Below are 16,023 nucleotides of genomic sequence, written 5' to 3'. Positions count from 1 at the left end.
TTACCACCGGATACATACATGCCACAGACACATAATTGGGTGAACCTTTTCAGATTGTGACTCAGCTTTGCTAAAGTCCCCAATTAGAGGTGTCCAGGGTTCTTAAGCACACTCTTATTTGCCTTGGATCACAACTTTATTTCTTTCTTTTTCTTTTTTTCGAAATTTTTTTTCGGTTTTTTTTTTTTTTTCGTTTGCTTTTTCTCTCTTTTTTTTCTGCTTTTTCTTGCTTCAAGAATCATTTTTAATGATTTTTCAGATCCTCAGTAACATGTCTCCTTTTTCATCATTCTTTCAAGAGCCAACATTCATGAACCACAAATTCAAAAGACATATGCACTGTTCAAGCATACATTCAGAGAACAAAAGTGTTGCCACCACATCAAAATAATTAAACTGTTATAAAATTCAAAATTCATGCAATTCTTTTCCTTTTCAATTAAGCACGTTTTTATTCAAGAAAGGTGATGGATTCATAGGACATTCATAACTTTAAGGCATAGACACTAATGATCACAAGACACAAACATGGATAACCATAAGCATAAAAATCGAAAAACAGAAGAATAAAGAACAAGGAAATCAAGGAACGGGTCCACCTTAGTGATGGCGGCTCTTTCTTGCTCTTGAAGATCCTATGGAGTGCTTGAGCTCCTCAATGTCTCTTCCTTGTCTTTGTTGCTCCTCCCTCATGATTCTTTGGTCTTTTCTAATTTCATGGAGGAGAATGGAGTGTTCTTGATGCTCCACCCTTAGTTGTCCCATGTTGGAACTCAATTCTCCTAGGGAGGTGTTTACTTGCTCCCAATAGTTTTGTGGAGGAAAGTGCATCCCTTGAGGCATCTCAGGGATCTCTTGATGAGAGGGGTCTCTTGTGTGCTCCATCCTTTTCTTGGTGATGGGCTTGTCCTCATCAATGGTGGTATCTCCTTCTATGTCAACTCCAACTGAATAACAGAGGTGACAAATGAGATGAGGAAAGGCTAACCTTGCCAAGGTGGAGGTCTTGTCCGCCACCTTATAGAGTTCTTGGGCTATAACCTCATGAACCTCTATTTCTTCTCCAATCATGATGCTATGAATCATGATGGCCCAGTCTATGGTAACTTCGGACCGGTTGCTAGTGGGAATGATTGAGCGTTGTATGAACTCTAACCATCCTCTAGCCACGGGCTTGAGGTCATGCCTTCTCAATTGAACCGGCTTTCCTCTTGAATCTTGCTTCCATTGTGCGCCCTCTTCACATATGGTTGTGAGGACTTGGTCCAACCTTTGATCAAAGTTGACCCTTCTAGTGTAAGGATGCTCATCTCCTTGCATCATAGGCAAGTTGAACGCCACCCTCACACTCTCCGGACTAAAATCCAAGTATTTCCCCCGAACCATAGTGAGATAATTCTTTGGATTCGGGTTCACACTTTGGTCATGGTTCTTGGTGATCCATGCATTGGCATAGAACTCTTGAACCATCAAGATTCCGACTTGTTGAATGGGGTTGGTAAGAACTTCCCAACCTCTTCTTCGGATCTCATGGCGGATCTCCGGATATTCACCCTTTTTGAGTGAAAAGGGGACTTCGGGGATCACCTTCTTCAAGGCCACAACTTCATAGAAGTGGACTTGATGCACCCTTGAGAGGAATCTATCCATCTCCCATGACTCGGAGGTGGAAGCTTTTGCCTTCCCTTTCCTCTTTTTAGAGGTTTCTCCGGCCTTGGATGCCATAAATGGTTATGAAAAAGCAACGCTTTTACCACACCAAACTTAAAATGTTTGCTCGTCCTCGAGCAAAAGAAGAAAGAAGAGAGTAGAAGAAGAAGAAATGAAGAAGAGGGGGAAGGTGTTGTGTTCGGCCAAGAAGGGTAAGAAAGGGTGTTTAAGTTGTGTGAAAATGAAGGGTTGGAGAAGGGTATTTATAGGAGAGAGGGGGGTAATGGGTCGGCCATGGAGGGTGGGTTTGGTGGGGATTTATGAAGGATGGATGTGAGTGGTGAAGAAAAAGATGGGATTTGATAGGTGAAGGGTTTTTTTGGGGAAGAGGTATTGAGGTGATTGGTGAATGGGGAAAGAAGAGAGAGAGTGATGGTGGGGTCCTGTGGGGTCCACAGATCCTGTGGTGTCAAGGAAAATTCATCCCTGCACCAAATGTTGCTCAAAATCACATTTTGAGCTATTTCTGGCGTTAAACGCCGGGCTGGTGCCCATTCCTGGCGTTTAACGCCAGGTTGTTGCCCTTTACTGGCGTTTAACGCCAGTCTGGTGCCCCTTTCTGGCGTTAAACGCCCAGAATGGTGCCAGACTGGGCGTTAAACGCCCAACAGCTAGCATTACTGGCGTCTGAACGCCAGCTTCTTCTCCTCCAGGGTGTGCTGTTTTTCTTCCTGTTTTTCATTCTGTTTTTGCTTTTTTCATTGTTTTTGTGACTTCTTATGATCATCAACCTACAAAAAAGATAAAATAACAAAAGAGAACAGTTAACCATAAAACATTGGGTTGCCTCCCAACAAGCGCTTCTTTAATGTCATTAGCTTGACAGAGGACTCTCATGGAGCCTCAGAAATGCTCAGAACCGTGTGGGAACCTCCCAACACCAAACTTTAGAGTTTGAATGTGGGGGTTCAACACCAAACTTAGAGTTTGGTTGTGGCCTCCCAACACCAAACTTAGAGTTTGACTGTGGGGGCTCTGTTTGGCTCTGTTTTGAGAGAAGCTCTTCATGCTTCCTCTCCATGATGATAGAGGGATGTCCTTGGGCCTTAAACACCAAGGATTCTTCATTCACTTGAATGATCAACTCTCCTCTATCAACATCAATCACAGCCTTTGCTGTGGCTAGGAAGGGTCTGCCAAGGATGATGGATTCATCCATGCACTTCCCAGTCTCTAGGACTATGAAGTCAGTAGGGATGTAATGGTCCTCAATCTTCACCAAAACATTCTCTACAAGTCCATGAGCTTGTTTTCTTGAATTGTCTGCCATCTCTAATGAGATTCTTGCAGCTTGCACCTCAAGGATCCCTAGTTTCTCCATTACAGAGAGGGGCATGAGGTTTACACTTGACCCTAAGTCACACAAGGCCTTCTTGAAGGTCATGGTGCCTATGGTACAAGGTATAGAAAACTTCCCAGGATCCTGCCTCTTTTGGGGCAGTTTCTGCCTAGACAAGTCATCCAGTTCTTTGGTGAGCAAAGGTGGTTCTTCCTCCCAAGTCTCATTTCCAAATAACTTGTCATTCAATTTCATGATTGCTCCAAGGTATTTAGCAACTTGCTCTTCAGTGACATACGCATCCTCTTCAGAGGAAGAATACTCATCAGAGCTCATGAATGGCAGAAGTAAGTCCAATGGAATCTCTATGGTCTCATTTTGAGCCTCAGATTCCCATTGTTCCTCTTTGAGGAACTCAGAGGAGATTGGTACACGCCCACTGAGGTCTTCCTCAGTGGCGTCTTCCTCCTCTCTTTCCTCTCCATATTCGGCCATGTCTATGGCTTTGCACTCTCCTTTTGGATTTTCTTCTGTATTACTTGGGAGAGTGCTAGGAGGGAGTTCAGTAACTTTCTTGCTCAGCTGACCCACTTGTCCTTCCAAATTTCTGATGGAGGACCGTGTTTCATTCATGAAACATTGAGTGGTCTTTATTAGATCAGAGACCATTGTTGCTAAGTCAGAAGTATTCTGCTTAGAACTCTCTGTCTGTTGCTGAGAAGATGATGGAAAAGGCTTGCCATTGCTAAACCTGTTTCTTCCACCATTATTGTTATTGAAACCTTGTTGAGGTCTCTCTTGATTCTTCCATGAGAAATTGGGGTGATTTCTCCATGAAGAATTGTAGGTGTTTCCATAGGGTTCTCCTAGGTAATTCACCTCCTCCATTGAAGGGTTCTCAGGATCATAGGCTTCTTCCTCTGATGAAGCTTCCTTAGTACTGCTTGGTGCATTTTGCATTCCAGACAGACTTTGAGAAATCAAATTGACTTGTTGAGTCAATATCTTGTTCTGAGCCAATATGGCATTCAGAGTGTCAATCTCAAGAACTCCTTTCTTCTGACTAGTCCCATTGTTCACAGGATTCCTTTCAGAAGTGTACATGAATTGGTTATTTGCAACCATTTTAATTAATTCTTGAGCCTCTGTAGGCGTCTTCTTCAGATGAAGAGATCCTCCAGCAGAGCTATCCAAGGACATCTTGGACAGTTCAGAGAGACCATCATAGAAAATACCTATGATGCTCCATTCAGAAAGCATGTCAGAAGGACATCTTCTGATCAATTGTTTGTATCTTTCCCAAGCTTCATAGAGGGATTCTCCATCCTTCTGTCTGAAGGTTTGGACCTCCACTCTAAGCTTACTCCATCTTTGGGGTGGAAAGAACTTTGCCAAGAAGGCATTGACTAGCTTTTCCCAAGAGTCCAGGCTTTCTTTAGGTTGAGAGTCCAACCATATTCTAGCTCTGTCTCTTACAGCAAAAGGGAATAGCATCAGTCTATAGACCTCAGGGTCAACCCCATTAGTCTTGACTGTGTCACAGATTTGCAAGAATTCAGCTAAGAACTGATGAGGATCTTCCATTGGAAGTCCATGGAACTTGCAATTCTGTTGCATTAGAGAAACTAATTGAGGCTTAAGCTCAAAGTTGTTTGCTCCAATGGCAGGGATAGAGATGCTTCTCCCATAGAAATCAGGAGTAGGTGCAGTGAAGTCACCCAGCACCTTCCTTGCATTGTTGGCATTGTTGTTGTTTTCGGCTGCCATGTGTTCTTCTTCCTTGAAGAATTCGGTCAGGTCCTCTAAAGAGAGTTGTGCCTTGGCTTCTCTTAGCTTTCTCTTCAAGGTCCTTTTGGGTTCAGGGTCAGCTTCAACAAGAATGCCTTTGTCTCTGCTCCTGCTCATATGAAAGAGAAGAGAACAAGAAAATGTGGAATCCTCTATGTCACAGTATAGAGATTCCTTGAAATGTTAGAGGAAAAGAGAAATAGAAAGAAGAAGGAGAAGATGAATTCGAACTTTAATTAGATAAGGTTCGAATTGTGCATTTAGAAGGAGTGGTACTCCATAAATAGAAGGATGTGGGAAGGAGGGAAGAGAATTTTCGAAAATTCATTTAAAAGATTTTGAAAACATTTTGAAAATTTGATTGATAATTTTCGAAAATTCAAAGTGCAAAAGAAATCAAGTGATTTTTGAAAAAGATTTTGAAATTAGAAGTTTAAAAAGATTTGATTGAAGACTATTTGAAAAAGATGTGATAAAAAAGATTTGATTGAAAAGTTATGGTTTTAAAAAGATGTGATTGAGAAGATATGATTTGAAAACAATTTTAAAAGATATGTTTTGAAAATAATTTTAAAAGATTTGAGTTTGAAAATTAGTGACTTGCCTAACAAGAAAAGATATGATTCAAACATTAAACCTTTCTCAACAGAAAAGGAAACAAATTTGAGATGTTCAATCAAATCATTAATTGTTAGGAAGTATCTTTGAAAAAGGAAAGAAATTGATTTTGAAAACATTTGATTGAAAAGATATGATTTGAAAAAGATTTGATTTTGAAAAACTTTGAAAACTTAAAAAAAATTGATTTCGAAAACAAAATCTTCCCCCTAGCACCATCCTGGCGTTAAACGCCCAGAATGGTATACTGTTCATACCCTGACCGGGCTCCTCCAACTCGGCAAATCCATGAAAAGGTCCGACCTCGCCCTAAGGCCCACGCCTAAAGGTCGGACCTCGGACAAATCAAGCAAAGGAAGGCCCATCAAAAGGAACGCAGCCCAAAACCTAAAGGCCGAAAGGGCCTAGAAAGGGCGGTTCCACAAAGATAGAGATAAAACTCCCAAAGATAAGATAAGATAAGAATATCTTATCCAGGGAAGATCACGGCCAACTACTATAAATACACTGGAGCACCCAGGTATTTCATTCATCCCACATTCTACACTTATCTGCTTGGACCCATGCTAACTTAAGCATCGGAGTGTCATTGCAGGTACAACCACCAACCACTCTACATATCAAGCTCGGGTCCCTGACCCCCACCTCGGGCCTCTCCAGACGACCGAGCTACACGTTTCAGGTAACCCTCGGAACATTGGCGCCGTTGCCGGGGACCTGGAAGTCATCCCTCTACCATGGCGGACGACCCTCACAACAATGACCGCGCTGCATCTGAACAAGAGGAAGAAATTGACACCGGAGAACGTCCGGACAGCCCTCTATCACCACGCACTCCAGGAGGAAACAAACAGAATCACCCCAAGACATCACTCCCAAACAAAGATCCACAAAATCCCGAAAAAGAAAAGAGCTCGGAAATTCTAGAAGCAGTCCAGGCACAACAAAACCGACTGAAACGACTCGAAGAGGACATAAAGAAACAGAAAGAAACTGAACAAGATCTGAGGAGGGAGACTCGAAAGCGCAGAGAATTAGAAGAAAAATTGCGGAAAATAGAGGCCAACCTGAAAGGCCGGACAGAACGCGGCACCACCCCCGAAGGCAACCATGATCCCTTCACGCAAGAGATCATGAAGGAGAAAGTACCGCGAAACTTCAAACCACCCGATATGGATCTCTACGACGGCACCACCGATCCAAGTCACCACCTCAGCAATTTCAGAAGTAGAATGTACCTAGTCGACGCCTCCGACGCGATCCGGTGCAAAGCCTTCCCCACCACTCTCACCAAGTCAGCCATGAAGTGGTTCGACAACCTGCCACCAAGATCAATCACTAGCTTCGAAGACCTGACCAAAAAATTCCTAACAAGGTTCTCTATTCAAAGGGACAAGACGAAACATGCCCCCAGTCTACTCGGGATCAAACAAGGTAACCAAGAAACCCTCCGAGAATACATGGAGCGATTCAACAAAGCCTGCCTGGACATACAACACTTACCCACTGAAGCAGCCATCATGGGACTAGCAAACGGCCTAAAAGAGGGACCGTTTAGCCAATCCCTATCCAAACGATACCCGACCTCCCTATACGAAGTGCAGGAGCGGGCAGAAAAATATATCAACATGGAGGAAACCTCCTGATGTGTAGAAAGCGATCCAACACAAAACTCACCGGCAAGTGTACCGGGTCGCATCAAGTAATAATAACTCACATGAGTGTGGTCGATCCCACAGGGATTGAAGGATTGAGCAATTTTAGTTTAGTGGGTGATTTAGTCAAGCGAATCAAGTGTTGATTGGGTGATTTGTGTTTAACAGAAAGTAAATGACAGTAAATGTAAAGGGGAGAGGGAAAATTTCAGTAAAATAAAGAACAGAAGAGTAAAAGTGCAGAAACTTAAAGAGCAAGAAAGTAAATGACTGAAACTTAAAGTGCAAGAAACTTAAATTGCAGTAACTTAAATGGCAAGAAAGATAAATTGCTAGAAGATAAAAGGGAATTAAGGAGTGGGATTGCAAGACCTTAACAAAAGAAAAGTAAATTGCAATAATGAAGATAGCAGAAATTGAATTGGATGCAAACAGAAATTTAAACAGCAAGGAAATTAAAGTGCAGTAAAAGTTCACAGAAGAACCAAAAGTGATCTCAGGATCCCAAGGGCTTAGGTAGCAGAGCCTAAAACCCAATTTCCTTCCCAGATCTGAATTCACTAAACAATTGACAGAAAAATGAAAGAAGAAGCAAGAGAAGAATAAAATTTGGATTGAATTATGCAGAAAATTAAAGGCAAAGAGCTTGAATGGGAATTGGGACAGAATTTCCCCAATTTCACACACCCAATACTCAGGAAACAGAAGAGTAGAATTGCCCAAGAGAATTGAGGAAGGAGATTTTCCTTTGATCCTCTTAGTTCTCGGTCAAGTCTCTCAAGGAAGCTTGAAAGTAAAATTTCAAAGCCAAGGTAAAAGTGAAAATTCAAAAGTGAGCATAAAGGTCCTAATTACATCAAACTAAGTCCTATTTATACACTTTCTATTCTTGGCTAATGGGATTTGGATGGGCTTTTGGATTGGTGAAGAAATGAATTCAAATTAATTTTCAATTTGAATTTTTGGCCCAAAAGATTGCTTCCAGGAGGCTGCCCTGCCCTTGTGGAGGACAGGGCAGAAAATTGATGCTAGGCACAAGAAGTTGGTGCGGCCATAGTGCGCATGGTGAAGAAATTGGTGCGCCAGAAGCTGCGTGGTGCGCATGAGGAGGAAATTTGGTGCGCCAGAGGCTGCCCTGCCCGCGCCAAGGGCAGGGCGGGAAGGTTGGTGCGCCAGAACGTGATGCGTGCGTGCGCTTGGTGCTGCCAGAATTGAGAAGCGCGCGTGCGCGTGCTGCATGCTGGTGCGTGGATGATGCCTGCCCGCGCCAAGGGCAGGGCAGGAATGGTTTTGTGCGCCAGGAAAGGAATGTTGCGCGCGGTTGGTGCGCCAGGAAGCAAATTTGGTGCGCCAACTTCAAATGCTGCCCTGCCCGCGCCAAGGGCAGGGCAAGGTTCCTTCCTTCAAGTCGTGGGTTCGATCCTGGGAGGAAGCAAACACGCTAGTTTTTCTTTTGATTTCTTGGCATGCTATTTGGTCTCAAGGCTTGGCTTCCTCATGGTTCTTGGTTCGACCCTTGTGGCTTGCATGGGAGCTATTTTCTCCTTGATTTTCTTCCTCATGGAGCCCGATCCTGCTCTCCACAAGGGCAGGGCAGAAATTGCTTCTCTTGGTTCCAAGGCATTATTTTGTGCTCTGCCCTTTGGAGTGGGCAGGGCAGGGTTGCCTATGCTTGCTTGGTCACTTGATTCTGCCCTTGTGGAGGGCATTCTGCCCTTGTGGAGGGCAAGATTGCTTCCATTATGAGTTGCGGCACGCTTCTCCTTTGATTCGGCCACGCTTTTCTTTCCTCGGCTACACTTTCTTAGGCCACGCTTTTCATTTTCTTTTCTTTTCTTCACCTAAAACAAACCAAACAACCACTCAAAGTATCACTAAATTCAAGAAGCTTATAAATCAATTATAATGCAATTAAAATTAGCTTAAACCTCATGATTTAACATTAATTTCATAGTGGTTGCTTGATTTAGAGAAGTTGTGCATTTTCACTCCAAATCACTTACTTAGGATGCAAGAAAGTGTATAAATGCTAACAAAACAAGTGAAATTAGCTTGAAAAATGGGTATATGATGACTTGTCATCACAACACCAAACTTAAACCTTGCTTGTCCCCAAGCAAGCATCAAAACTAAGAGTAAATGATATGAATAAGAAAAGAACACGAATCCTTATTATGCAGATAGCAGAACTTCAATTTATGGAGCATTTATGCAGACAATGATACTCACTTATTGTTGTTGCTGCATAATATACATTTTGCATCAAAGGTTTGCTAAACTTGCTGTCATAAGACTCACCTTTTGATTACTCCTTTGGTAACTTTTCTTGGCTTACAATGCTTTAACAAGCTTTTTATTCTTTAAGATGTTTGGTGTTAAATGTTGCAGCTTAGCCTTTGGCTTCATTTTCTTTTATTTTGCTCAACATCTTTCCACCACAGACACTTAGCTCACTAATTCTTCTTAGGATCATTGATGCCCAGCATCTCTTTGGATCACTAAGTGCTTTGTATCTAAGTTGCTCTTTATTGTGGATTTTCAATTGGCCATCCCAAATCAGTTGATCTAAGTGACCGGGTTTCAAGATACCCCTTAGAATTTACTCATCCAAGCAGATCTCAGTACAAGAACACCACAGGCATTTGTCCTAAGGTTCAAACCATTGGTGTCCAACCTTTATTCTTTGTTTTTCTTGCCATTTTGGCTTTTTCTTTCTCTTTCTCTTTCTGTTTTTGTTACCAAGGGTGCTTCATTATAGATAGGAGTCTTTGTAACAGCAAGCTAACTTACAATTGAATGGGAATGATATTATGCAACATTTATTTCATGAGGTATGCATTTAATCATACACATGTGCCACCACCAACTTCCATTCATACTCATGCAACATTGGATTTTTTTACTTTTCAATTCAAACCAAACTCTTTTATTCAAGCATATGGGAAACAAAGCAATATTTAAAGCTAAGTGATGGATACAAGCATTGTGCAGATTTAGCATTTTTCACAAACAATTTCACTTGTGGCTAAATGAACACTTTAGCAAGAAATACAATGGCTTCCAGATTTGAAACATCACACAGCAGCAAGGATTAGGTTCAGATACAACCTTTGAAGTTGCAGCCCTTTGATTTTTCTTTCTGCTATGTCCTCTTTGAGTTATAATGCATAATGTCTTCAAATGTTGGCTTCTATCCTGCATAGTTCTCAAAGTTGCTTGATTCTCAAGCCCTTAATTACATGGTTAGTAAGTATAGTACTGAGTGTGGCTCTTGGATTGATTTTTGGTGTATGAACACCAAACTTAATTGTTTTGCCACTGTCTCAGATGTACCAAATTAACCATTAAGTGAAACCATGTATTCTTGCTGAAGGTTAATGGAATTAAAGCTAGAAAACAATTTAACAGTTGAATAATTTGTTTAATTGCTTGGAGCTGGAATCATGCAAGAGGTGAGAATGTGTTTTTAAATGATATTTTTGGTGGAACACCAAACTTAGAAGTTTTCATTCCCCCTCAATTTGTTTTGGTGTGCAACACCAAACTTAGCTCCTTGCAATGCACAACAATTACTCAACATTTTTATTGAAAAACTATGAAAAGCAATTACCTCAGGTTGGGTTGCCTCCCAACAAGCGCTCTTTTATTGTCATTAGCTAGACATCTTCATTGTTGTTTCAAGAGGGATTCAGGTTCTGGACCTCATTCTCTTTGTTCCATTGCCCTCCTAGGTACAATTTTGCTCTATGACCATTTGCAGTGAATTGATTCTTTGTTGCTTCATCTAATAATTCGATGCTCCCATAAGGAAAAACCTTAGTTACCAAATATGGACCAGTCCATTTAGACTTAAGCTTGCCAGGGAATATCTTGAGCCGTGAGTTATACAAGAGAACTCGTTGTCCAGGTTTGAATTCTTTCTTCAAAATCTTCCTGTCATGCCATCTCTTAGCTTTCTCCTTGTATATCTTGGTATTTTCATAAGCTTCTAGCCTAAACTCATCTAGCTCATTCAGCTGTAACAATCTTTTCTCTCCTGCTGCTTCAGAATCCAAATTTAGAAGTTTGGTGGCCCAAAAGGCTTTGTGCTCAAGCTCTACAGGGAGATGACAAGCTTTGCCATATAACAGTTGGAATGGAGACTTCCCTATAGGAGTTTTAAAAGCTGTTCTGTATGCCCAAAGTGCATCTTCCAACTTCCTAGCCCAGTCCTTTCTTGTGCTACCAACTGTTTTTTCCAGGATCTTCTTTAGTTCCCTGTTTGCCAATTCTGCTTGACCATTAGTTTGGGGATGGTATGGTGTGGCTACATTATGAATAACTCCATATTTGTGGAGGAGTTTCTCCATCTGTCTATTACAAAAATGGCCACCACCATCACTGATGAGACCCTTGGGTACTCCATATCTAGTAAAGATATGCTTCTTCAAAAATTGAAGAACAACTTGTGCATCACAGGTAGTTGTGGCTATGGCTTCCACCCATTTTGAAACATACTCCACTGCTACTAAGATATATCTAAATGAATAGGAGGGAGGAAAGGGTCCCATGAAATCAATGCCCCAAAGATCAAACAATTCTACTTCCAAAATGAAGTTTTGTGGCATTTCGTTCCTTCTTGTTAGTCCTCCTGCTCTTTGACATTCATTACATTGGTGGACAAACTCCCTTGCATCTTTGAAGATGGTTGGCCAATAGAAACCACTTTGTAGAATCTTTGCTGCTGTTCTGTCTGGACCAAAGTGTCCACCATAAGCTGAGCCATGGCAATGCCATAATATATCTTTTGTTTCACTTTCAGGAATACATCTCCTGATTATTCCATCAGAGCATCTTCTGAACAAATAGGGTTCATCCCACAAGAACTTCTTTGCTTCATTGATTAGTTTCCTCACTTGTTGCTTAGTGAATTCTTGTGGTATCTTTCTCCCTACTTTGTAGTTTGCTATATCAGCAAACCATGGTGTTTGTTGGATTTGCATGAGATGTTCATCTGGAAAGCTTTCATTCACAGGTAATGAAGCTTTTTGAATTGTCTCTGGTGGCAGCCTTGACAAATGATCAGCAACTAGATTCTCAGTGCCTTTTCTGTCCCTCACCTCAATGTCAAATTCCTGTAAGAGCAGAATCCATTTGATAAGCCTTGGTTTAGCGTCCTGTTTTGACATCAAATACTTGAGGGCAGCATGATCAGTATAAACCACAATTTTAGATCCTATCAAGTATGATCTAAACTTATCAAATGCATAAACCACAGCTAACAATTCCTTCTCTGTTGTGGTGTAATTTTTTTGGGCTTCATTTAATACTTTACTTGCATAATATATGACATGATGCAAGTTTCCCTTTTTTTGTCCAAGTACAGCACCAATTGCAATTTCACTTGCATCACACATGAGTTCAAATGGTAAGTTCCAATCAGGAGGTGTGATAATTGGTGCTGTTATGAGTTTCTGTTTTAAAGTTTCAAAGGCATGCTGGCAATCTTTACCAAAAACAAAAGGTTGATCAATCATCAAAAGATTACTCAAAGGTTTGGCTATTTTAGAAAAATCTTTGATGAACCTTCTATAAAAACCTGCATGCCCCAAGAAACTTCTGATAGATTTCACATTAGTTGGTGGGGGGAGTTTTTCTATTATTTCCACTTTTGCCTTGTCAACCTCTATTCCTCTTCTTGAAACTTTATGACCAAGAACAATCCCCTCAGGTACCATGAAATGGCACTTCTCCCAATTCAAAACCAAATTAGTTTCTTGGCACCGTTTCAAGACAAGCGTTAGATGGTTTAAACAAGTATTGAAAGTGTCACCAAAAACAGAGAAGTCATCCATGAAAACCTCTAAAAATTTTTCAACCATATCTGAGAAAATGGAAAGCATACACCTTTGAAAAGTGGCTGGGGCGTTGTATAATCCGAATGGCATTCTTCTATAAGCAAAAACTCCAACAGGGCATGTGAATGAAGTCTTCTCTTGGTCTTTTGGATCCACCACTATCTGATTATACCCAGAATAGCCATCAAGGAAGCAATAGTAAGCATGGCCAGCCAACCTCTCAAGCATTTGATCAATGAAAGGAAGTGGGAAGTGATCTTTGCGTGTGGCATCATTCAATCTTCGATAGTCAATACACATCCTCCATCCTGTCACTGTTCTGGTGGGAATGAGTTCATTCTTCTCATTAGTAATGACTGTCATCCCTCCTTTCTTTGGTACCACTTGGACTGGGCTTATCCATGAGCTATCGGAAATGGGATATATGATTCCTGCATTCCATAACTTCATCACTTCCTTTTGGACAACTTCCTTCATTGCAGGGTTTAGTCTTCTTTGAGGTTGAATTACAGCTTTAGAATTGTCCTCCAAAAGAATCTTATGCATGCATACTGTGGGGCTAATGCCTTTCAAGTCGTCAATGGTCCACCCTAAGGCATCCTTGTGGGCTCTGAGAACATCAAGAAGCTCTCCTTCTTCTTTCTTTGTCAAGGATGAATTGATGATAACCGGGAGGTTTTCTGAAGTCCCAAGAAATGCATATTTGAGATGAGAAGGTAATGGCTTCAATTCTTGCTTTTGCACCTCTTCTTTCTTGCTTGGTTCCACTCTTGTGTTTATGAAAGCTTCAGCCACATGTTCCTCTATTGTTTCTTGACTGTCTTTTTCTTGCTCATGTTGACCAATGTCTAACATTTCTTCCACCAAGCTTTCTATCATATCCACCCTTAAATGATCTTCCTTCTCTGAGGGATGCTGCATTGACTTAAAAACATTGATGATCATTTGCTCATTGTGTACTCTGAAAATCATTTCTCCTTTTTCCACATCAATAATGGCTCTTGCAGTTGCTAGAAATGGTCTGCCCAAGATAATTGAATTGTTGCCTTCCTCATCGGTGTCAAGGACTACAAAGTCTGCAGGGAAGATAAACTCTCCAACTTTTACTAGCAAATTCTCCACAATCCCATTTGGTACCTTGATTGATCTATCTGCCATGACTAGTGACATCTTGGTGGGTTTGAGTTCTTTTATGGCGAGCTTTTTCATCATGGATAAAGGCATCAAGTTGATACTAGCTCCAAGATCACAAAGGGCCTTATCCAAGGATAGTTTGCCTATAGTGCATGACACTACAAAACTCCCTGGATCCTTGAGTTTTGGTGGGATTCCCTTTTGGAGCACGGCACTACATTCCTCATTAAGCATCACAGTTTCCTTCTCATTCCAATCCCTTTTCTTATTGATGAGCTCCTTTAGAAACTTAGCATACAGGGGCATTTGCTCCAAAGCCTCTGCCAAAGGTATGTTGATCTCCAACTTCTTGAAAGTTTCAAGAAATTTGTGGAAGTGCTGGTCCTTTGTTTCCTTGTGAAATCTTTGTGGGTAAGGCAGTGGTGGTGTTGAGCTCTTCACCACTTGATGCTGTTCTGGAATTGATCCCTCCATGATTTGCTTGCCTTTCTTTAAATTCTGTGGCTTGTTATCTTCCTCTGTGACCTTTTCAGAAGCACTCTTGCTTATCTTATCTTGGTTGATGGTTTCATCCTTCTTTGTTGGCTCAGTGTCATTCTCCATAAGCTTCTTTGTTGCTCCTTGGTCACCATCTGTCAACACCCTTCCACTTCTCAGTTGCACCACCTTGCATTCTTCCTTTGGGTTGGGAATGGTATCACTAGGTAGTGAACTTGATGGTTTCTCAACAGAGATCTTCTTAGAGATTTGGCCAATTTGCCTCTCTAAGTTCTTCATGGTAGCTTCTTGATTCTTGGTGGTCAGTTCTTGGTTTTTCATCAGTTTTTCCATGAGCTGTTCTAGATGGGTGATTCTCTGTGAGTCTTGTGAGGTGGGTTGATTTTGGGGTGTTGATGGCTGAAGATAAGTGTTTTGGTTAGCAGGGTGGTTATTGGGTGGGTATTGGTTAGAATTTGGGTAGTTGTTTTGTGGTTTTCTATATGAGTTTTGGTTAGTGTTTGGCTGGGGGTTATGGTTTGTGTTTTTCCAATTGTTTTGGCTTGTGTTTCTTTGCCATGGTTGTTGGTTTTGATTATGGTTGTCTCCCCATCTAAGGTTGGGGTGGTTCTTCCAAGATGGATTGTAGGTATCTCCATAGACTTCATTTCTTCCAGGATTTTGGGTGTGCATGTATTGAACCTGCTCTTGTTGTTGTTCCTCTTGAGTTTCTTCACTTTGCACCCAAGTGGTTGGAGGTTGGCTTGTGGTGCTCACTGCTGCCACTTGCAAGCCATCAATTCTCTTAGCCATTTGCTCAAATTGTTGTTGAATCTGTTGCTGCATCATTTTGTTTTGAGCTAAGATTGAATCAACTCCTTCCAACTCCATGACTCCTCTTCTCTGTGATGGTTGGCGTTGTCTTTGATGAGCAAAGAAATATTGATTGTTGGCCACCATATCAATGAGGTTTCGAGCTTCCTCTGTGGTTTTCATGAGTTGTAGAGAGCCTCCGGCAGAGTGATCAAGAGCCTCTTGAGCTTTAAGAGTGAGGCCTTCATAGAAGTTTTGTAGCTTGTCCCACTCAGTGAACATCTCTGGTGGACACTTCCTCAATAGAGCCTTGTATCTCTCCCATGCTTCATATAAGCTCTCGGCCTCCAATTGAGTGAATGTTTGAACCTCTGTCTTCAACCTTAGGACTCTTTGAGGGGGGTAGAATTTGGCAAGAAACTTGCTCACCAAGTCATCCCAAGTGTTGATGCTTTCTTTTGGAAAGGTCTCTAGCCATTGAGTTGCTTTATCCCTGAGAGAGAATGGGAAGAGTAGCAACTTGTAGCTATCAGGGGGCACACCATTTGTCTTCACTGTGTCACAGATTCTCAAAAAGGTGGACAAATGCTGGTTTGGATCCTCCAAAGGCCCTCCTCCAAAAGAACAATTGTTTTGCACCAGAGTAATGAGTTGTGGCTTGAGTTCAAAGTTGTTTGCATTGACATTGGGAGGAAGAATGCTACTCCCACAA

General features: G+C 41.5%; 1 non-coding gene across 1 annotated transcript; it reads left to right on the top strand.

Annotated features, from left to right (window-relative positions):
* The first annotated feature begins 4,243 nt into the window (after positions 1–4,243).
* LOC130959707 (small nucleolar RNA R71) lies at positions 4,244–4,351 on the top strand. Its single transcript, XR_009078775.1, has one exon. It is a non-coding gene; the product is annotated as a small nucleolar RNA R71 (small nucleolar RNA).
* Positions 4,352–16,023: the final 11,672 nt, after the last annotated feature.

Source organism: Arachis stenosperma, chromosome 10 (genome assembly GCF_014773155.1).
Source record: "Arachis stenosperma cultivar V10309 chromosome 10, arast.V10309.gnm1.PFL2, whole genome shotgun sequence".
NCBI classification, from domain to species: Eukaryota; Viridiplantae; Streptophyta; class Magnoliopsida; order Fabales; family Fabaceae; genus Arachis; species Arachis stenosperma.
The sequence above is the reverse complement of the archived record's forward strand: the minus strand, read 5'-3'. Positions and strand labels throughout refer to the sequence as shown.